Here is a 23,273-nt window from a genome sequence, read left to right on the forward strand (position 1 = left end):
CGATGTGGGGGGGCCTCGGTTTAGGGGTTCATAGGTAGTTTATGGGTGTTAGTGTACTTAATAGCACTGTAGTTAAGAGCTTTATGTTCCGGCGTTAGCCCATAAAACTCTTAACTACTGACTTTTTTTTGCGGTTGGAGTCTTGGCGGTAGAGGCTCTACCGCTCACTTCTTCCAAGACTCGTAATACCGGCATTAGGCAAATCCCATAGAAAAGATAGGATACGCAATTGATGTAAGGGGATTTGCGATAGCCTCGAGTCGCGGAAAAAAAGTGAGCGGTAGACCCTTTCCTGCCTGACTCGTAATACCAGCGTTAGGAACACTTAACGCTGCTTTTTAAGGCTAACGCAGAACTCGTAATCTAGGCGATAGATACTCAAAACCTCACCTGTCCATATCCATCTTGTTGCAGTGGGATAAGAATCCGGTCAGTTTGTCTGCCATGATTGACTCTGGAGCCAGCGGATGCTTTTTAGATACCCAACTAGTCCATATATTACAAATACACCGTAATTCTAAGACAAAACCAATACCTATTCAATTTATAGATAGTTCACCATTGAAAACTTGGCCTATCATAGAAGAGACCATTTCTTTACTGGTCACGATTGGGCCCAGACATCAAGAGACTATTATCTTTGATTTTGTGTCCTCACCAGTATTTATTTGGCACTCGGTCTCCCTTGGTTATAGAGACATAATCCCCTTATTGATTGGGAAACTGGCATAGTAAAATTTAGATTTCAGTTTTGTCTTCATCATTATTTGACTCCTCACATCCATGCCACCTGTCAAACAGAATTTTAAATCAGTACTAAAGTACAGATACCTGAGATGTACCAAGAGTTTTAAGATGTCTTCAAAAAGAAAGTAGCTGTCCCCCCCCTCATAGGGAATTTAATTGCCCAATTGATCTCCTTCCTGGGGCACTGATTCCCTTTGGTTGTATCTATCCACTATCAGAACCAGAAATACAAGTATGAGAAGAATATATTAATAAAAAAATAATAATTCAACCTTCCAAATCACCTGCTGGGGCTGGAATATTTTTGTTAGTAAAAATGAAGGAGGACTCTGGCCATGCATTGATTATATAGACCTTAATATCATCAATATAAAAAATTAATATCCATTGCCATTTATTCCAGAACTGATGGATCAGCTTAGATCACCAGTCATCTTTAGGAAAAAAAAAGATTTAAGAGGTGCCTATAATCTTTTAAGAGTCTGTTATGGAGATGAGTGGAAAACAGTCTGTCACTTTCGTTATGGGCGCTTTGAATACACAGTAATGCCCTTTTGCTTATGTACTGCCCCAGCCACCTTTTAAAGGTTTGTGAATGACATCTTTCATGACATCCTGGACATCTATGTAGTGGTCTTACTGAGATGACATTCTTGTCTGCTGTTCTTCAGTGCAACATTATGACCATGTGGAAACCATGTTATCTCACTTATATGCCAATAGATTATATGCCAAATTGGAGAAATGTGTCTTTAATTCCAACTCGGTCGCATTTCTTGGCTTCATCCTTGCCCCTGGAGAAATCCATATGGATTCAAGAAAAGTGGAAGCAATAATAACTTGGCCCTGGTGCTGACTTACTTCTCCAGTATGCTCTTTTCTGTGCAAAAAAACCAATTACTAGTTACTCAACAACAGTACAAACACTTTGCTGACAAGAAAAAATATTTTGCCCCTACATATCAACCAGGAGACAAGGTATTGCTATCTATTGTTTAACTAATCCTTCCAAGAAATCAGGCCCCCACTTTACACAATAGAGAAAATAAGCTCTCCAGTAGCCAATCACCTTCAGTTACCACCATCCTATCGCATCCACCCAGTCTTCCACGTCTCCTTTCTCAAACCTGCAATTCCTGACCTTTTTTCATCTCAAAAGCCACCTGCCCAAGGTCCTGCTATTATAGACAGATCTGAGGAATATGAAGTAGAAAAAAATCTTATATCTCAGAGTTCGTAGAGTGAGACTAGAGTATCTCATCCATTGGAAAGGATATGGTCCTGAAGAAAGGTAATGAGAATAAGGAGGAAAAAGTACTGTGGTGTGGAAACAGTCCAGAGGGAATAAGTGTCAATAAAAGTGTTACACAGTGATAATCCCAGGTGGATGAGTATCAATCCAAACTGCTCAAGTTTCTAAAGTATGAGAGCATATAATGCACCTAATTTCTCCTTGTGCAATGATAAAACACCATCTGGTTGGGAACACTTAAGATTCAGATCACTTGACCCCCTGTGTGCGGGCGCTTTAAGTAACAGCGGGGTTCCTCCGCCCCACTGTGTGGTATGATAAGTGGAGAACAGACCTAAGGTTACTAGATACAGCACACTGTATGCATGTAAACACAAAACCGTAACACAGCTCCCCAGACTCGATGTACAATCATACCTCTTATTTTCGAAGGCGTTATAACAATAAACGTGTTGCTACTCCATGATCGTCTCCCCGTCTGACTGAGTTCCGGTCCCTTGTCTCCAACAGCGCTCCAGTATACTTAGTACCCCTGCAGCCCTTTGCCGCAAGCTCCGTGCTCACTCTGGCCACAGATCAATCAGAACTATACAAAAACTTGAGAAGCACTCGAGCGGCAGCAGTTAGTGCATTTATTTGAAATTCCAGCATAGGACAAATACAAAAATGGTGCAGAAAGCAACAACATAAGGGTAACTAAACCCAGGTAAAAACAGAGACAATGAAAACTGGAGTGTCAAAATGAACGGCTTACGCGTTTCGGCCTAAGCCTTACTCATAGCCATTTTAAAATGAGCACAAACCTTACGTGCTATAAAACCTCACTCCAGCGTGGATAGGCCCCCAGGTTCCCCACCTGTCTTTTTCTGGCCAATCAGAAAGTCATTGACATACACACCCCCACTACACACATTCAAGTGAATGAACACATACGCATGCAAAAAAAACCATGGGAGATTAAGGCTGCCCTCGTAACCTAGCAACCGGCAATGCATTCCCCCATGACAGGTGCTTTCTGTCTCTCAGTCATCCCGCCAGGTACTATTCGCTATATACTATACAGCCCATACAATTCGTGGATACTCCGGATCCCAACGTGCTGTTAAACAATATAACAGGTAGGTACTTGCGTCACAGAAAGGATGGCTGAGAGGGTGAATGCACGGATATAGAGTGTGCATAAAGGATAGATTAAGTGCCACCCTCCCAGATACCGTGAAATTGAAACTTGGAGATGATAGTGATTAAATCTCTCATGTCAAAAAGGATCAATCACAAACATACACACTCACACAGCAATTAAAGGGGGGGATGACATGTCAATCATAATGCACACAACAGAGAAGGGGTGCAAAAATCCGTTCCACATGCAACGGAGGAAAACAAGGATAATAGATAACAATGAAGGGAGAAAAATCAAACTGTCAACAGTGGATATACAAGCCATTGCAACTCAATAATGCTAAAAAAGGAACAAGTAAAGCATTCGGCCACCCCACTTCTTTAGAAGACACCAAATAGGTTATAGATCGGATCCTCCCTACAAAGCAAACAGAGGAAACAAAATGACAATAAAAAATAAATAAATGAAAATAATACAACAATGGAAAAGTAAACATAAATGTGAGTAAAAGGTAGACAATACACATTTTAGCAAAAAAAAAATAATAATCCCAATCAATTCCGGTGTGTAGACCAGAAATTAATAAGGTCGAACTCAGAGTTGAGGCCTTCTGGAGTTCTGGTTCTCAACTTGAAAATCCAGAAGGCCTCTCTCTCCCCTAATCTGCCAGCCCGATCAGTCAGACCCTTCTTGGGTGGGACCCTGTCAATAATGGTCCAAGTGAATGATCTGGAGGATTTCTGATGTATCTCAGCAAAATGCCTAACCAGGAGAGTTGTCATAGTACCTATCCTGATGTCTGCCAGGTGTTCCTTAATACGTGTTCTCGCCTCCCTGGTGGTGAGTCCTACGTATTGGAGGGAACAACTATTGCATGTGATAAGGTAAATGATGAATGTCTGTCTACAATTGAGGCAGAATTTGATCCTGAAAGACTCATCCGTCAGCATAGAGACAAAGGAACTCCCCACCATTACCTTCTCACATGCAACACATGTGTGATGGTGACATCTGAACATCCCTAGACTAGTGAGCCAAGATGAGGGAGTTGTTGTTCCTTCAGCAGTCCCTATCCTTGTGGGTGCCACATAGTTCCCTACAGTTTTATTCTTTCTGTACGCAAATCTAACTCCCTGGTCAATCACCCTTACTAGGCCGTCATCGGCTGTCAGGAGCTTGAGATGTTTCCCTACAATTTGGCAAACCTCCTCGTACTGTCTAGAATATTCAGTGATGAAGGTCACCTTGGAATCAGGACTACACAGAGAGTCACGATTAGTTTTTTTCCTTTTTATGTCCAAGAGTCGTGTTCTTGGTATCTTGTTCACCACTTCTCTTGCCTTCCTCACAGTACGTGTATCATATCCCCTATCACTTAATTTAAGAGTCAGTTCATCCACCCGAGTTTCATACTCCTGTGGCTCTGAACAATTTCTCTTCAGACGGATGAACTGACTCTTTGCCACGCCTCCAAATACCCTACGTGGGTGACAGCTTGAGGCGTGGAGCAGTGAATTACCAGCGATAGGTTTGTGATACACATCAGTCTTAATCCTCTGACCTGGAAGAAAGGTGTTGGGTACCAGCATCTGAAGTAGATGTACCTGCACGTATCAGATTTTAAAAAGAAACATCCCAATCATCCTGTTTTCAGTCATCCCCATATGTTACACCTAAGATGGGGGGCACTGTAAGTAGCTTACCTGAGCTACTGCCCCAGTCTCTGTGTTTCACGTGGCAGAATGTTGCGGTCCATCTTCAGCAGTAGCTGCTGACTCTCCCTGAGCATGTGTGGCCGCACTCTTCTCAGATTTAAGTGGACTGCTATCTAATTACAGGAACTCCCACCTAGTGGCTACAGGTGTGGGAGTTCCTATATATATATCCACTCAGCCTATTACTCGAGGCTGAGTTATTGTGATCTGCAACCTGTTCCTGTGCTCTGTGAATACTTGGATTGGATGAGACTCTTAAGCGCTTGTGCTTAATTACCCAATAAGGAAAGATAGTCTTACTATGTAGTTGGATTCAATGAGATCTATTTATTTTTAGAATTATAAATACATACAATAAAATTTAAAACAATAGAAATTGATTCTTAAAACAAATCTAACTGGTTGGCCAACCATACAGTGTGAATAAAATGATATAATATGTTTTCCAATCCCTGTTACTTAGTGTGTTATACAAACATATCTGTATATTTGAATTTTTGAATTTTGGTTTAATTGCAGATATTTTTTATGGATTTGATATAGTGGACTTGTGAAGAAGTATGGTATCCACAAAGAATATTCGCAATATTAATTCTTAATTACCATATTTACCATATTCGTTTGTTTAAAGCTGAACATACATAATTAAAATAGCGTCAATGGTATCAACAATATAATTAAAATAGCGTCAATGGTATCAACAATAGTAACAAATAATAAAAGTGAAACAAAAATAAAGTGATACAGTAAAAATCGTATAAGTTATGAAAGATAAAGTCTTTCTGCCGTGATCGTTAGAGTAATTGTTAATTGCTTTTTGTTAAAAGCGCTGTTGTTAAGTCCTCCGTGGGGATAGTATGTGCGGGCGTGCTGCAACACGTTTTTATCTAATTGCTATATATATTGCGATTATAAGTCACTGTTAAGTAGTTTTGGTTATCTGTCCTTCACATTAACTTCCTTAGTTGGTGTAGGTATAATAAATCTTACCCGTTGTTTCTTTTGGGATACTTTGTTTCTGGTCTAGTTTCTTTTTGTACCCAATTCAATCTTTACTGTGATGAATGTGGATCGGAAGCCGGGATAGCCGCTGCCGGTGTTGTAGTGGTTTCAGTATGTCGAGTTGGTTTGTCTCTGCGATTACACACACTTGAAGAAGTAGATGCTGGGGTATTGTGGTAGTGTGCTTTAACCGTTAATCCTTTTGTCAGATGGCTGGGCTTTTTGCCTGGTTCAGGTTTTCAAAACCTCTTGAATTGTTGCGAATGTGTTCTGTTTAGATCCGTACTCTATTTGTTTCAGAGTATCCGATCTGCAGGTGTCCACAGGTTTCTTTAGGCCCAATTATTAGGTAAGGTATTTCAGTTGTTCTTGGCGGTCCTTTGAAAGGAGGACTAGGTGCTTTGAAGGTTGTTCTTGAACGCTTCAGAATATCTTTCAAGCGTATTTGTTGGTCCGTGGTTTGATGTAGTCTTGGCGGTCCACTTCGAAAGTGGACTATGAAAATGTTCAGTGTAGCAAGGAGTAGGCAACGCGTTTCAGCTGATTAATACAGCCTTTATCAAGCATATCCTTGCAGTTGTAAACAGTGGGTTTTTGTATTCTGTGATTTGATTCTATTGGATCCCCTAGGTAGTTGTATCTTTACAATCTGGTGATCCTATTGGTTGTTGTGTCGGTGCTTTTGATTGGTCATTCCTTAGCATGTGACCTATTAATGGTTCAGTTTATCACGGTGATGGGGGAATTTTCACTTATTTGTATCAGATGACCAAGTAAATGCATAAAACGTTATGAAAACTTGTTCCAGTAGTAAACACAAATACGAATGTATTGTTATAATAAAAACATAAATAACTTTTTGTACGTCAGAGAATCTGTCCTTACAGGGTTTGTGAGTCAGTATAAGGTTTTTGGTATATGCCAATTTGAATATTTATTATGTTCTATTTAGTCCTTTAGTGCAAGAATTCATATTTTATTGTTGGTTCAATTCTAGGGTTGGTAAATTAGAGGTTTAGTCATTTGTTTTGATGATGCAATTTAATATAACAGTGGAATGGGAAATTTCAATTTTGCGTGTTCTTGTTTGATCTTTAGTAATCGTTTGTTAAAAAGCAGTTTTTTTATTAATAATCGTTATTTCCATTATTATTGCTTTGGTGCAAGTATATGAAACATGCATTATTGGTTCTGGAATTTTTATTCCTATTTTTGTAATTTATTTATTTTTAGTGTTCGTTCTTTTATAATCTTTTGTTGAAGAGCAGGTTAATCTTTTGGTATTCATCATTTCAATTGTATTGGTTCAAGGATATAAAACATCCATTATTAATAGTTGTGTATCAATCTGTTGGGTTTCTCTTCCGAATTTGGAGTGTTTGTTCTCTTTTAGCCTTTGTTGAAAGAGGGTATCATAAAACGATTTCTTAAAATTTGGTGAAATTTTGAATTGTTTATGAAGTGTTGTTATCAGATGCATTATTATTGGTTCTGGAATTTTTATTCCTATTTTTGTAATTTATTTATTTTTAGTGTTCGTTCTTTTATAATCTTTTGTTGAAGAGCAGGTTAATCTTTTGGTATTCATCATTTCAATTGTGTTGGTTCAAGGATATAGAACATCCATTATTATTAGTTGTGTATCAACCTGTTGGGTTTCTCTTCCGAATTTGGAGTGTTTGTTCTTTTTTAGCCTTTGTTGAAGGAGTGTGTCATAAAACGATTTTTTAAAATTTTTGGTGAAATTTTGAATTGTTTATGAAGTATTGTTATCAGATTGGGTTTTTGGTAAAACATGCATTATTATTGGTTCTGGAATTTTTATTCCTATTTTTGTAATTTATTTATTTTTAGTGTTTGTTCTTTTATAATCTTTTGTTGAAGAGCAGGTTAATCTTTTGGTATTCATCATTTCAATTGTATTGGTTCAAGGATATAGAACATCCATTATTATTAGTTGTGTATCAACCTGTTGGGTTTCTCTTCCGAATTTGGAGTGGTTGTTCTCTTTTAGCCTTTGTTGAAGGATTGTATTATAAAACGATTTTTTTAAATTTTTGGTGAAATTTTGAATTGTTTATGAAGTGTTGTTATCAGATTGGGTTTTTGGTGTTGGCATGCAGGATTTTTTGTGGTTCAAGTATTCAAGAAACAGTTTAGACTGAAGTCTATATTCAGACCTTTTGGTCTTAAGGTTTGCATTTCGAAGATCCATTTTGCTTCTTTTTTAAGTAGGTTGTTTGCCTGGTTACCACCTCTTATATTTTGTTTAATTTTTTGTATAGCTGTGTAGTTGAAATATTTTAGATTGCTGTTATTGCAAGTTCTGAAGTGTTTGGGAACTGGCAGGTCTTTATTTCTTTCTAGTTCCGATTTTTCTATTGATAATATGTGTTCCCTTATTCGTTCTTTTATCATCCTTTCCGTTTCACCTATATATTGTTTGTCACATTTTGTGCATGTTATAAGATATATTATGTTTGTGTCTGTACATCTTATAGTCTCTTTTATTTTATATTCCTTGTTTGTGATGCTGGATTTGAATGATTTAGCTTTTTTTGCATGTCTGCATGCTTTGCAGAAACCGCAGGGATAAAATCCCTGTAATGTTTCACCTTGAACTCCTTTTTGGATTTTCGGTTTGTTATGTTTTATGGTTGGAGCTAGTGAACTTTTTAGGTTTTTGGCCTTTTTGTAAATGAATTTTGGGTTTTGTGGTAATTTCTCTCCTAAGTGTGGATCTTGTTGTAGTATTTTCCAGTGTGATTTGATAATTTTTTTTTCTATTTCACCTCTATCCTCACTGTACTCTGTGATGAAAGGGATGAACCATTCTTTAGATTCTTCTATAGTGTTAGTTTTATCTTTGGGTTTATATTTGAGTATGTCCTTTCTGTTGGTTTTTTGTACTTGAAGTCTTTCCACTTCTATTTCTTCCTCTGTGTATCCTCTTTCTATGAATTTCTCTTTAAGTCTCTTTGATTCGATTTCAAAATCTGTGTCTTTTTTACAGTTTCTTTTGAGTCTAAGGAACTGACCCTTTGGTATATTTTGTTTCCACCGCTTGAGGTGATCACTTGTTTCGTGTATGAAGTTGTTTGCATCGACCTCTTTGAAATAGGTTTTTGTGAGAAGCTCGTTATTTTCTATGCTAATTTCTAGGTCTAGATAATGTATTTTCTCTGTACTGTAGTCTGCAGTGAATTTTAGATTAAGTTGATTGTTGTTCATATGTTCTAAGCAGGTATTTAAATCTTGTGTTGTGCCTTTCCAGACAAAGAAGAGATCATCAATAAATCTTTTATACATGATGAAATTATTTTTGAAGGGGCTCTCTTGTAGGAATTGTGTTTCCCATATTCCCATGAACAGATTTGCGTAACTAGGGGCAAATTTAGTGCCCATAGCTGTTCCGCAAATCTGTTCATAGTATGTGTTTTCGTACATAAAAAAGTTATGGGTTAGAATAAATTCTATACAATCTATTATGAATTCTCATTGTTCTTTTAACATAGTTGGGTCATTTCTTAAATATTTATTGATGGCATGGAGGCCATCTTCGTGTCTAATGGAGGTATACAGTGCCTGAACATCGCATGTCACTAGTATATATTCATCAGTCCATTTGAAATTATCTAACATTATTAATAGGTTTGTTGAGTCTCTTAAATATGAGTCTAAGTTTATGACGTATTTTTGAAGATATTTGTCGATATAGGCTGATAAATTTGACGTTAGTGAGTCAATCCCTGAAATAATTGGTCTGCCTGGTGGGTTAGTAAGTGATTTGTGGATTTTTGGAAGGACGTATATGACTGGAATAATAGGGTGGTTAGGGAGAAGGTAGTTGTGTTCTTTCTCATTAAGAATACCTATATTAGATGCTTTATCCAGAAGGTGTTTTAGAAATACTTTGTAAATGATGGTTGGATTACACCGTAATTTTTTGTAGGTGTTCACATCTTGTATAAGTGAATGTACCATTTCTTTGTATTTGTTTGTATCTAAGATGACTATCCCTCCTCCCTTATCCGCTGGCTTTATTGTGATTTCGTTGTTTTCTTCTAGTTCTTTTATAAGGTTTTTTTGTTTTAGTGTGATGTTATGTTTTATTTTCTTTTGTGCGATGTTGCTTATATCTTCTAAAATCAGTTTCTCAAAGGTTTCTATGTAGTTGCCTTTTTCATGTTTAGGATAAAAGTTTGATTTTTCTTTTAGCCCTGAGTGTATGAAGTTGTCTGTTTGGGTGTTTGTGATGTCATTAGTTATTTCTCTTTCGAGAGAGGTCTTCTGGAAATATTTTTTGAGGGTTAATTTCCTAATAAATTTGCTGGCGTCTATATATGTTTCAAATTTATTTAGTTTTCTTGTTGGTGCAAAAGAGAGGCCTTTATTCAAGATTTCTATTTGGGATGTATTTAGAGTGACTTTGCTAAGATTAAAGATGCCATTTTGCTTTATCTCATTCTTTTCGCTTGTTGGTTTTGGTATTGGGGCTCTCCTCTTTCTCCTCTCTGTTCCCCTCCCTCTGTTACCTCTTCTTCTGAATGGTTTCTTTTTCTTCTGGTATTTGGGTGTGGTCCTACCTCTAAAAAATGTTGTTCAGTAGTTACAGCGGAGTGTTCACCTTTTGTGATAGTATTTCCATTTTCTAAAGGGGCATATCTGTTGTATGTGGGCACTGTCCAATTCTCTTTTTCAGTCCTGTTATTTTTATTTTTGTTGTTCCAACCATGGTTGTGAGTTGTGTTGGTTGTATACTCTTGGTTTCTATTGTAGTAATTGTGGTTTTTGTATTGTTCTCTGTAATAAGTAGGTTGGTGTAAATATTCTGTTCTATTTTCTCTGGAGTAGTCTGTTTCTTTCTTATTTCTCTGGTAGTAATTTTGGTGGTTGTGCTGTTTATGGTTGTATCCTGTTGTTTGCCAAGCGGGTCTGAAATTTTGTTCTCTTGTAGAGAAAGTTTCTTGGTTCCTTTTAAAAGTGTTATATGAGTTGTGGTTATATGGTTTATAGTTGATCTCTCTTTCATTGTAATTTTGATATCTGTTGTTTTGTGTCCTGTAGTCTCTGTAATCGCTATTATTATTGGTGGGATATTCATTTTTAGATGTATCACTATGTTGAGTGTCCTTAAATCTGTATTGTTGTTTTTCTGTAAGGGGCGGTTTATTTATCCCTGATGGGAGGTCAGTTTTGTGTTCTACTGTGGTTTTCATAGTGTCTCTTCTCCAACTGTGGCTTGTGTATTTATTTGAATCAGGGTTTTTTAGATGTGTGTCATAGTCCTCTCTGTCTCTTTCAAATTTATTTAGTTTGATTTTAATCAGTTCATCCTTGGTTTCCCTCATTAATTTCTTAAGTTGTTCTTCCTTTCTTTTGTATTCGTCTAGATCTTTAAATATTTGGAGTTTACTCTCTATTTCATTGATTTCATTTCCTAACTTTATTAGAATCTCTTCTCTATGTTCTTTAATTAATTGCATTAGTTTAGCAGATGCCTCATCTAGGATCTCAGCCCATTTCTTTTTAAATTCTTCAGATTCTGTTTTGAATGTGCATTCCTTTTTTATACGTAGTCCCCTAGGTATTCTTTTAGCGCTTAAATACTCATTAAGAAAGATGCACTCAGTTTTGTGTCTAATTTCCAGAATAAGCTTTTTTTCTAATAAATTCATAAATTCTCTAATTTTTTCTTTATCGCTGTTATTGACTATAGTTGGTATTGTATGATTTGTTTTGTCAAAGATGTTGTGTATATTGTCATATATAGTTGATCTGAGTTCAAAGATATCGGTTCTGTCTGTTTTATCATTTTCTTTTCTAAGAGATATAGGGTTTTCAGGTATTTCTGTTGTGTGTAACATTGTGCTGTTATTTTCCATCACTGCTGCAAGGTTTATTATAGAGATTATTTAAGGTGTATTGGTGTGTTGGGTTAATAAACTATGCGCTGTGGGGGTAAAAGCTAGGGAGTCTCGAAGAAGTAATCTCACAAACTTCAAAGTGGGGGTAAAATCTGGATTGGATGAGACTCTTAAGCGCTTGTGCTTAATTACCCAATAAGGAAAGATAGTCTTACTATGTAGTTGGATTCAATGAGATCTATTTATTTTTAGAATTATAAATACATACAATAAAATTTAAAACAATAGAAATTGATTCTTAAAACAAATCTAACTGGTTGGCCAACCATACAGTGTGAATAAAATGATATAATATGTTTTCCAATCCCTGTTACTTAGTGTGTTATACAAACATATCTGTATATTTGAATTTTTGAATTTTGGTTTAATTGCAGATATTTTTTATGGATTTGATATAGTGGACTTGTGAAGAAGTATGGTATCCACAAAGAATATTCGCAATATTAATTCTTAATTACCATATTTACCATATTCGTTTGTTTAAAGCTGAACATACATAATTAAAATAGCGTCAATGGTATCAACAATATAATTAAAATAGCGTCAATGGTATCAACAATAGTAACAAATAATAAAAGTGAAACAAAAATAAAGTGATACAGTAAAAATCGTATAAGTTATGAAAGATAAAGTCTTTCTGCCGTGATCGTTAGAGTAATTGTTAATTGCTTTTTGTTAAAAGCGCTGTTGTTAAGTCCTCCGTGGGGATAGTATGTGCGGGCGTGCTGCAACACGTTTTTATCTAATTGCTATATATATTGCGATTATAAGTCACTGTTAAGTAGTTTTGGTTATCTGTCCTTCACATTAACTTCCTTAGTTGGTGTAGGTATAATAAATCTTACCCGTTGTTTCTTTTGGGATACTTTGTTTCTGGTCTAGTTTCTTTTTGTACCCAATTCAATCTTTACTGTGATGAATGTGGATCGGAAGCCGGGATAGCCGCTGCCGGTGTTGTAGTGGTTTCAGTATGTCGAGTTGGTTTGTCTCTGCGATTACACACACTTGAAGAAGTAGATGCTGGGGTATTGTGGTAGTGTGCTTTAACCGTTAATCCTTTTGTCAGATGGCTGGGCTTTTTGCCTGGTTCAGGTTTTCAAAACCTCTTGAATTGTTGCGAATGTGTTCTGTTTAGATCCGTACTCTATTTGTTTCAGAGTATCCGATCTGCAGGTGTCCACAGGTTTCTTTAGGCCCAATTATTAGGTAAGGTATTTCAGTTGTTCTTGGCGGTCCTTTGAAAGGAGGACTAGGTGCTTTGAAGGTTGTTCTTGAACGCTTCAGAATATCTTTCAAGCGTATTTGTTGGTCCGTGGTTTGATGTAGTCTTGGCGGTCCACTTCGAAAGTGGACTATGAAAATGTTCAGTGTAGCAAGGAGTAGGCAACGCGTTTCAGCTGATTAATACAGCCTTTATCAAGCATATCCTTGCAGTTGTAAACAGTGGGTTTTTGTATTCTGTGATTTGATTCTATTGGATCCCCTAGGTAGTTGTATCTTTACAATCTGGTGATCCTATTGGTTGTTGTGTCGGTGCTTTTGATTGGTCATTCCTTAGCATGTGACCTATTAATGGTTCAGTTTATCACGGTGATGGGGGAATTTTCACTTATTTGTATCAGATGACCAAGTAAATGCATAAAACGTTATGAAAACTTGTTCCAGTAGTAAACACAAATACGAATGTATTGTTATAATAAAAACATAAATAACTTTTTGTACGTCAGAGAATCTGTCCTTACAGGGTTTATGAGTCAGTATAAGGTTTTTGGTATATGCCAATTTGAATATTTATTATGTTCTATTTAGTCCTTTAGTGCAAGAATTCATATTTTATTGTTGGTTCAATTCTAGGGTTGGTAAATTAGAGGTTTAGTCATTTGTTTTGATGATGCAATTTAATATAACAGTGGAATGGGAAATTTCAATTTTGCGTGTTCTTCAAGTGTGTGTAATCGCAGAGACAAACCAACTCGACATACTGAAACCACTACAACACCGGCAGCGGCTATCCCGGCTTCCGATCCACATTCATCACAGTAAAGATTGAATTGGGTACAAAAAGAAACTAGACCAGAAACAAAGTATCCCAAAAGAAACAACGGGTAAGATTTATTATACCTACACCAACTAAGGAAGTTAATGTGAAGGACAGATAACCAAAACTACTTAACAGTGACTTATAATCGCAATATATATAGCAATTAGATAAAAACGTGTTGCAGCACGCCCGCACATACTATCCCCACGGAGGACTTAACAACAGCGCTTTTAACAAAAAGCAATTAACAATTACTCTAACGATCACGGCAGAAAGACTTTATCTTTCATAACTTATACGATTTTTACTGTATCACTTTATTTTTGTTTCACTTTTATTATTTGTTACTATTGTTGATACCATTGACGCTATTTTAATTATATTGTTGATACCATTGACGCTATTTTAATTATGTATGTTCAGCTTTAAACAAACGAATATGGTAAATATGGTAATTAAGAATTAATATTGCGAATATTCTTTGTGGATACCATACTTCTTCACAAGTCCACTATATCAAATCCATAAAAAATATCTGCAATTAAACCAAAATTCAAAAATTCAAATATACAGATATGTTTGTATAACACACTAAGTAACAGGGATTGGAAAACATATTATATCATTTTATTCACACTGTATGGTTGGCCAACCAGTTAGATTTGTTTTAAGAATCAATTTCTATTGTTTTAAATTTTATTGTATGTATTTATAATTCTAAAAATAAATAGATCTCATTGAATCCAACTACATAGTAAGACTATCTTTCCTTATTGGGTAATTAAGCACAAGCGCTTAAGAGTCTCATCCAATCCAGATTTTACCCCCACTTTGAAGTTTGTGAGATTACTTCTTCGAGACTCCCTAGCTTTTACCCCCACAGCGCATAGTTTATTAACCCAACACACCAATACTCTGTGAATACTTACCTTGTTTCTGTGCCTTCTAAGTTTCTAAGCTGGTTGCTTACCTTACTCCTGTGCTTGATTTAACAATGACAATCCTGCTGCAACTACCTTGTATCCTATGAAAGCATCACCAAAAGTGAAAAACAAAAATCTGTAATATATAAAACTGTGCACTATCAGATAATACATTTCCAATAAGGATATAGTCCTTGGAATATACATGAATCTCCAGATGTTCCAATGTTCATTTTCAGATGACCTCAAAATTAAAGGCAAGCATAATAGTGAAGTTCTGTGATAACAAATATATGTAAAATATATTTACAACCATACTCACACACTAGAGAGCTAATGACTGAGCTCTTGTTCATTTGCCCCTATGTGAATCACACTTCACCACTGGCAAAGCCACAGGATCCAAGAAATTTATATTTATTAAAAAATATACCATAAAAAGGACAGCATTAAGAACATAGGCAATATTCAAGGACCAGTAAAAGTACAGACGCGATCTACAACTGAAAGAGCACCATGTGATATTTGGCATTCTCAGCTGATTGTTGATCTGCTCGATATCCTGTGCCTGCTGGGTCTCCTGTGCCAGTGACAGCTTACCTCAATCCTTCTGTGCCTGATGCACCTACTGGTATCCCGTGGCAGTCTCACCAACAATAACCGTTGGGTCTCCTGTGGGTCCTGAATCTCCTGTGCTTGCTATATCAGTGACAGCTTTCCTCAATCCCACTGCACCTACCTGATATCCCGTGGCAGCCTCACCAACTGTTCCTGCTGTGTATCTTGTGCCTACTTAGTCTCCTGTGCTTGCTATACCAATTACTGCTTACCTTAATCCTACTGCACCTACCTGGTATCCCGTGGCAGCCTCACCAACATTACCTGCTGGGTATCCTGTGCCTGTTCTTTTACTTTTCAGTTGTTTGAACCTTGAAATTGACCAATCATTGGTTCTGTTTTCTATTACTTTATTGAAGCCGTTTAAAAGACTTTGGTCTTCCTGCATATATATTCCTGTATATTTTTTTTTTAAATCATTTATTTATATGTCCAACAAAGAATACAATCACATAAATTTTCACCTTATATACCACGCAGGGTCAAGTGTAAGGAAAGCATAAAATACAAAGCAAACAAAAGGTCTCTTATCCATACACCATCTATTAGAAAACAAAGATACTCTTGTGAATCTTATTTGTATATAATGTTGGAATTTTATCAACTTAAATAAAATACCATTCAACCTCTACAGACTCTTACTTAATCTATAAGAGTACAATCAAATAAATTTTCACCTTTATGCACCACGCAGGGTCAGGTGTAGAAAAAACATAAAATGCAAAATAAACAAAGCATCCCTTTTTCCATACAGAATCTATCCAACGAAAAAGATACTCTCATATACGCTATTTGTATAGAATATTGAAATTCTACCAAACTAAATAAAATTCCATTCAACCTGGGGATAAAGATAAAAATAAAAAAAACAAACAAAAAAAATAAAACCACACAACAACGCCTCAAACAAAATACAGGGCATCACCTATTCTCTCCATATCTCTTTCCTCTCTGTCTTTATCTCCCCATAATCCCTATTCTGATATCCTGCCTTCTTTATTTGTCCTTCCAACTTCCCCTTCCTGCTCTCCTTTTCTGCGCTGCGGTTTTACCCAGACCCTTAATTTACCTTATCCTTCTGTATAATTAGTTATCCACGAATGTGGAAAGATATCTAGAGCTACTAAATCCATAAAAGAGTTTGAGGACAGAAATGGGGTAAGGATAGCTTTTTGTATAGCTAAGGGGTAGGATTTAATAATTGGTAGCCATCCGGCTAAAAAGGATTTTATTCTTTTTTCCGCAGTGGCTTTTAAATGAAATGATTCATATATAATTTGAATTTGAATCTCCCACAAAATTAGGGGTAATCCAGGGGCTTTAGTAGATTTCCATTGTTTAACGATTTGATGTCTAACAGCTAAAATAATAGTATTTAAAATGTTTGTTTGAAAGCCCCTGTTACTGACAGGATCTAACCAAATTATATCATTAGGTGATAATGTTATGGTTGTCTTGTAATATACATTAAACCAATATTCAATTTTACGCCACAGTTGTATAATTTTTGGGCAATACCAGAACATATGTAAGGTGTCAGCTTTAAATTTCTTGCAGCAGGGACAAGCCCCGTTGCTGGTCGGATATATTTTAGCTAATCTTATGGGGGATAGGTAATAATTATTAATGAGTTTTAAATGTGATTCTTTCCAACTCCTAGGGATTTGACATTTCTTTAAATTTTCCATGCTTCGTTTAATTTTTCCTAGGTCTATTGAAGGGAAGGAAGGGGTCCAAGATAAAACAAACTTATCTATAAAAATTAATGTTTGTTTGGAGAGCATAATATTGTACATGAGGGAATAGATTAATTGCCTGTCGCAAATTTCTGGAAGCATAAATTGAGATCCGACCACGCATTTAATCTACTCATATCCCACTTTCGAGTGTTAATAAAGTGGCGCACCTGTAGGTACGCGAAGAAATTGGATCTAGCTAACTGGTAATTTTGGGCTAAAATTCCAAAAGAAGTTACTTGCCCGTCTTGTGGAAGGATCTGACAGATATGTTTGAGATCTTTTTCAAACCATTCTCTAAATACTAGTTGCTTAACACCTGGAGAAAATTGTGGATTACCAGAAATCGGTAGAAATACCGAAAATGTAAAATCCACTTCCAACATTGTGCAACACTTCTGCCACACTGCTATAACATTTCTAATAGACATTAACGAAGATAACTTATTTAGTAAGAGTTGTAGAGGGCAATGCAATATTGCTTTTAAAGAAAAGGGAGAGACCATATAAATCTCAATCTCTAATGAAGACACTAACTCCTTTCCTACAATCCAATCTACTGCCGTTTTAATTAAACAGGCCCAATTATATAATTTAAAATTAGTAAAAGCAAGACCAACTGCTTCGAATTTTTGCATGAGTCTGTCTAAGGAGATACGTGATTTCCTGTTATTCCAAATAAATTTGGAGCAGCAGGAATATAATTTACGCAAATCCTTATTAAGAATAAAAAGGGGAAGATTCTGAAGGGGATAAAGTAATCGAGGGAAAATAATTGTCTTAATTAAATTGATGCGAGCCGTAATGGATAATGGGAAGGCCAACCAAAGTTCCAGATCGGATTTAACCTTCTGAAAAAATGGTAAAAAATTAAGCCGGTACCAATTTTTCGGATTTTTATGCAATATTATGCCTAGATATGTAATTGCTTCGACCTCTTTAAATGGATGCTCTTGCAAACTGTTTCTAAATTTATTAATCCACATAAGCTCACTTTTGTTAGAATTGATTTTATAACCTGCAAACAAACTGAACTCGTCTAGACATTGCAATACTGTGGGTATTGAATAAGCTGAATTCTTTAAAAATAACAGTAAATCGTCCGCATACAGAAGGATCCTAAGGGTATGGGAACCCATATTGATTCCCTTTAGTACACTTCTTAGACGAATAGCTAAAGGCTCCAGGGCCAGATTGAACAGAAGGGGCGACAACGGGCACCCCTGTCTTGTTCCCCTGCCCAGAGTAATTTTTTGAGAGAGAAGACCATTGACAATAATATACGAAATTGGATTTTTATAGATTTTCCGAACAAATTGAGAAAATTGATCCTTAAAGCCAAATTCCTCCAATACTTAAATCTTAAATAGATGGCCCCATGAAATAGCATCAAAAGCTTTTTCGGCGTCTAAAGAAAGAATCGCACAATCATCTGCGAGATTCTTTTTTTCCTTTTCTTTTAAATAATAGAAATAGTCAAGAAAGGTCACAATTTTACGGATATTTTTTATGGAAGTCCTATGTTTCATAAAACCAGTTTGGTCTGTGTGAATAATATTTCCCAGATATAGAGAAAGCCTATCAGCTAAAATAGCCATTAAGATTTTATAATCTGTATTCAACACAGATATCGGCCTATTAGAGGCCGGATCTTCAGGATTTTTACCTTTCTTAAGGATTAAAGTAATATTAGCAGCTGAAAAATATGAAGAAATGGGGCTGTCCGAACAGAAATAGTTATTAAACAGTTTTTCTAATATGGGAATGATCTCAGGGGCCAATATTCTATAGGTACAAAAAAGAGAGAGAAGTTTGACAGTACCCAGCACTCACAAAACACTATATAGTAACAGTATGCATTGAAAACGGGATTGTGTCAAGAACTGGTTATTAAAACGTAACTTTTACTAATGATAGAATAAAAAATGTGGTAAATAGTACATAAATATGTGAGACATACATTTAAAACTAAGATTAAGAAACAGATCAGGACTGTGTGTGTGAGACTTCAAAAACAGAATTACTTCCCTGGGTAATAGTTCAAATACACCGTAACCCTCAGGGCTCAGAGAATACACGGATTGCTCTAAAGCTAATCTAAAAAGGGGATTGACCCCAACAACATTACCTAATCTGAGCAATACTGGTATCTAGAGCAGGAGAGGAAACGGTTTGTAAATGACTGATTAAGGAAGGCAATTGCCACATCAATATGAGCTTAGAGAGGTCCCAGGTAAACACAAATTAGCAAGTCTCATGCACACAGACAATGCCTGATGTACATTTCGCCGCTAGCACGGCTTTCTCAGAGGCTAACCAGAGTCAGGGCTCCAACCCGGTATTTGTATCGTCATTGACCAATAGAAATTGGTTCTAAGCACACACCTCTAGATGCAGCCTATCACAAGAGGCTTAACATAATTGGTTAAAGATTCATCACATGATCGTATCAAGCAGATGTCAGGCTAGTAACCTGTTGAAACAATTTTGTAATATAAGATATTAGATATTCGCTACATTGTTTCAAAACCAAGAATAGGTGTCAGGAGCATTGAAAGTTGACAGCAACCGTTCCATCCCAACATGATTTACTAAACTCAATTGTAAATTTCAATCATGCAGGTCTAGCTTACTCAAACTTGTCACTCCCACCTGGTCAAAGATTAATTCTATCCACCAATTGGATTCGAAAGTGTCTTACAATACAAAAATCTGCGTTCATTATCAATAACAGATTTTCATTCACATATTTCAACACACATATAATGAGATTCATCCTTCCTATGTCACACAAAGGAAAATCCTCAATTGATGCATAAATCCTCTCCATCCATGTTGATAGAAAATTTGATTGCGTTTTTCAAAAAACGATCATAAGAGAATGATGTCAACATCCTTCCTATATCACACGAAGGTAAATACTCTATTGATGTAGAAAAATAAATAAATAAAGCCTCTCCATGTATATTGATAGAAAATTTAAATTTTAATTGCGTTTTTCAAAAAACGATCATAAGAGAAAGATGTCAAAACTCATTCACAAATTGACTTAAATAAGACACACTCTTCTTATCTGTCAGAGCAAAGAGTAATGTTAACACAAATAAGTATATTGACTCTATTGAAACGGAATCTTCTTGTGTGTCCCTAGTAGATTAAGTGCATAAAATAGCTTGATATCAAAAATCTATATGTAAGATTTATCAATAATATCACGTAATGCGTGTCACATTTCAAATAGCAAACCAAAAACGGGACATTATTTGCAATATTTCAGCCAATATTATCACTATAGTGCAGATCCTGCCCATTAGTGGATTAACCAAATTTAATTGCGTTTTTCAACAAATGATAATAAAAGAATAATGTCAACACTAATCCACCAATTGACTTAAATTGAACACACTATTCTTATTTATAAAAGCAAAGAGTATTTTTATGCAATCATAAGACAAAATATTCTAAAGTGTATCACTTATTACAGTGGTTATAGCCATAATTTATTTTGTACTGTAATTTCCCAAACGTCATCTGCTACAAGTATAGGACTATCATTCGTGCCAGTATGGTAGTGTATCCCTATATGAGTTATTACAATAGTATTACTGTTCCTTCTGTCATGGATTATTGATCTATATGCACATTAAAAGTCACCTATTGTTCATTTACAGGAATGCCACAAATCCATCCTGTTCGTTAAAGGGACAGTCTAGGCCAAAATAAACTTTCATGATTCAGATAGAGCATGTAATCTTAAACAATTTTCCAATTTACTTTTATCACCAATTTTGCTTTGCTCTCTTGGTATTCTTAGTTGAAAGCTTAACCTAGGAGGTTCATATGCTAATTTCTTAGACCTTGAAGCCTACCTCTTTCAGAATGCATTTTAATAGTTTTTCACCACTAGAGGGTGTTAGTTCACTTATTTCATATAGATAACACTGTGCTTGTGCACGTGAAGTAATCTGGGAGCAGGCACTGATTGGCTAGACTGCAAGTCTGTCAAAAGAACTGAAAAAAGGGGCAGTTTGCAGAGGCTTAGATACAAGATAATCACAGAGGTTAAAAGTATATTATTATAACTGTGTTGGTTGTGCAAAACTGGGGAATGGGTAATAAAGGGATTATCTATCTTTTAAAACAATAAAAATTCTGGTGTAGACTGTCCCTTTAATCCCATTGGGTGTAAGGGTATTAAGCCAAAAAATCCAGTGGCATTCAGATTGGAGCAGCATTTGTTCTATATCTCCTCCTCTTATGCCTGGTTTTATAACCTGTAATACAGAGACTTTTAGTCGTGGTCTAGGACCATGTTTCTTTAAGAAATGTCTTGCTACCGGAGTGAGTGTTTTATTTTTACCTATATCAGTAATGCAATTTTTAATGCTATTGATATGTTCACCTATTCTGGTGCGTAGTTCTCTGGTCGTAATACCCACATATCTCAAACCACATTCACATAATAAACAGTAGACCACATTTTTGGTCCTACAATTAGCGAAACCAAGCATCTGTTTGGTTCCAGCACGTGTAGAAAATTCTCTTTCATCATGTATATATTCGCAGAAGCTACATGAGCCACAAGCATAAGTTCCACATAATCTTTTGGTACTTGTTTTTTTCCTAATAAAATGACTCTGTACCAGTTTGTTCCCTATTGTTGGTGCTCTGCGCCAGCTGGTGTTAATTCTTTGGCCTATACAATTAGCCAAAACTGGATCTGATTTCAAGATGTTAACATATTTATTAAGTATCTCATGAATGTGCTGATGTTCTGAGTTATAGGTTGTAACGAATCTTACAGTATCATCAAGTTTAGTGGGGGGTTTTTTAGGTATGAGTAAGGAGTCTCTTGAGGTTCTTTTGGCACGTTGGAATGCCAATCTTATAATTTTTCTTGTGTAACCTCTCTCCTTCAGACGCAATTTGAGCTCTTTCGCTCTTTTCATGAAAACAACATCATCTGTACAATTCCTCCTGATTCTGAGGAATTCCCCAGTATTTAGATCATTAGTATTTAAAATTGATATGAATTCTTTGAATTTATTTATGCTGCCTGTCCAGATGATAAACAAAAATACTAATGATCTAAATTTAAAATTGACCTATAATACAAGTGAGTCCAAAGTTGAATTCTTGGATGTCATGATCTATAAAGATGAGAGAAATATGCTGAAAACTGATCTATTTAGAAAAAAGACAGCAACAAATTATTTGCTACAATATGACAGCTGTCATACTACACAAACTAAAAGAGCAATTCCTACTGGGGAATTCCTCAGAATCAGGATTGTTGTTGTTGTTGGGGTCAATCCCCTTTTTAGATTAGCTTTAGAGCAATCCGTGTATTCTCTGAGCCCTGAGGGTTACGGTGTATTTGAACTATTACCCAGGGAAGTAATTCTGTTTTTGAAGTCTCACACACACAGTCCTCCTGATCTGTTTCTTAATCTAAGTTTTAAATGTATGTCTCACATATTTATGTTATACATTTGGTACTATTTACCAAATTTTTTATTCTATCATTAATAAAAGTTTTAATAACCAGTTCTTGACACAATCCAGTTTTCAATGCATACTGTTACTATATAGTGTTTTGTGAGTGCTGGGTACTGTCAAACTTCTATCAGACAGTCAGCACCCCCCTTCTCCTACACTTCACCAGTGATACTAACTGGTATATAATGAATACTGAATAGATTATATATCTACTATTATTTCAGCATACTATATTATGAAGGGGTTGATATTTGCTTAAACTAACACCGTTGCCACTATTTCCGCCAATATTCTATAGAATTCTGTCGGGAGACAGTCGGGGCCAGAAGCCTTATTTAATCGCATCTTATCTATCATTTTTCTAATTTCCTCAGCCTCGATTGGAGCATTGAGAAATGTTAACTGATCTTCTTGAATTTGAGGGAGCTTTATTTTAGACCAGAATCTGTCTTGGTTATAAGCATTGCTGTCCTGACTAGCATATAACTTCTGATAGTAGGAAAACAGCACTCTACTAATCTCCCTTGAGTCCGTATAGCAGATATAATTTTCTTTAATCACCGGAATATAATTCTTCTTCTTTCTATTTTTTATTAATTTTGCTAGATGTTTAGTTGAGTCGGCATAGAAGCCTTTAAACTGCATATTGATTTTAACTTCTTCATTTTGGGATCTTTGTTCTATAAAAAC

The sequence above is a fragment of the Bombina bombina genome, chromosome 6 (assembly GCF_027579735.1).
Source record: "Bombina bombina isolate aBomBom1 chromosome 6, aBomBom1.pri, whole genome shotgun sequence".
In the NCBI taxonomy this organism is placed as follows: domain Eukaryota; kingdom Metazoa; phylum Chordata; class Amphibia; order Anura; family Bombinatoridae; genus Bombina; species Bombina bombina.